Source organism: Echinops telfairi, unplaced genomic scaffold (assembly GCF_000313985.2).
Source record: "Echinops telfairi isolate 266 unplaced genomic scaffold, ASM31398v2 ScPeMD7_16;HRSCAF=60, whole genome shotgun sequence".
Taxonomy (NCBI): domain Eukaryota; kingdom Metazoa; phylum Chordata; class Mammalia; order Afrosoricida; family Tenrecidae; genus Echinops; species Echinops telfairi.
In genome coordinates, this window is record NW_022103913.1 from 6,883,699 (window position 1) to 6,885,251 (window position 1,553).

Here is a 1,553-nt window from a genome sequence, read left to right on the forward strand (position 1 = left end):
GGCGTGGGGGGGCGGGGCGGGTGTGTAAGCTCACTATGAGATGTAGAAAGGAGGAACCATGCCTCCAGTCAGCTGCTGGGGGTTCCAGCAGAATAGAATAGTTCAGAAAGTTTGCTATCTGGGTTTGTACCCTGCCTGGAAAATAGTAGAATGGTGGAAGGGAAAGCAATCAAGGCCTTTGAAGTCAGTCTCTCACATCTGCCTCTTTCTCGCTGAAAGACTGTTGATGGCTAGTTATTTAATTTCTTAAAACTTCCATTACCTAGCCTACTAAATGGGAATAATAATGCCGGTATGTCAACCAGTGCGGGGACCCTGGTGGTGTAGTGGTTCCTAGTTGGGAAGCTGATCACAAGGTGCACAGTTCAAAAGCACAGCTGCTCCTTGGGAGAAGGGTGAGGCTTTCTGTGCGCATGAAGAGCTACAGCCTCTGAAACCCATGGGGGCAGCCGTTCTACTCTGTCTATGGGGGTGGCTTTGAGTCAAAATACACTGGATGGAACTGTGTGTTTGTTTTCTGCTTGACCCGTGATGGTGAGGGTTATACGGCGCAGTGAATACAGTGAATGTGAAATATGAGAACCAGTGTTAGACCCCTTCTTTCCCCACCAGCAGTTGAACAGATCATATAAGATTCATTCTTGCACGGGGCGGGAAAACTAGCCCAGTGAGGTTAATATCCCCAGCAAGCATTTTATTGCTCATTGGGTCTGGTGCGTCTCACTCCCAAGGGTGTGTTTTCCAGCACTGTTCTTTCAGTGACTGGAACAGAGAATGATGGTGCATTTAGTGACCACATCCTCTGACCTCCTGGTCCCAGGAGACCTTGGAGAGTCTAGGAGGCCAGTTATGTTGAGTGATGACACAGAAAGACAGGGTTTGCCTCTCCAAGTATCTCCCTCTCCCCTCCGTCCTTGGCCTCTTTTCTTAGGGTAATGCATTCAAGCCTGTTGGAAGGACCTTCAGCTTCAAAGTTATCAGCACAAGTTATCAGCACAAGTTATCAACACAAGTTATCAGCACAAGTTATCAACACAAGTTATCAGCACAAGTTATCAGCACAAGTTATCAGCACAAGTTATCAACACAAGTTATCAACACAAGTTATCAACACAAGTTATCGGCACTAGTATCACTCTTGGTCATGGAAAAAAGTAGTCCTTTCCCTGAAGCAAACTGCATGGTTAAAGTGCTCAAACTCTCAATGTTTGTTTCCATTGGTTGTCACAAACCTCAAAGGGGAGTAGAGGGTAGGGGATGCTCTACCTGCCTAAGCAGGTATGTAGAGAAAGGATGGGTAAACAGAAGACTTAAAGGAGGTCGTTAGGAGGACAGCAGGCTCTGTGGGTGTAAAGTAGGTAGATGGCCCTTCTCGCCATAATCCCTTTTGCAGTGTATTGTAAATTCTAGCCTCTATGCCTCTAGCTATAATCCCATTCCAGAGGATCTTGTCAGTTATGCTAGTGGACAGGATTAAGGTGGGATGCGTTTTGTGTTTCTACTTTACTGGAGGTTTCCTTGCGGGTATGGTCAGCTAAAAGACACCCCCCCCC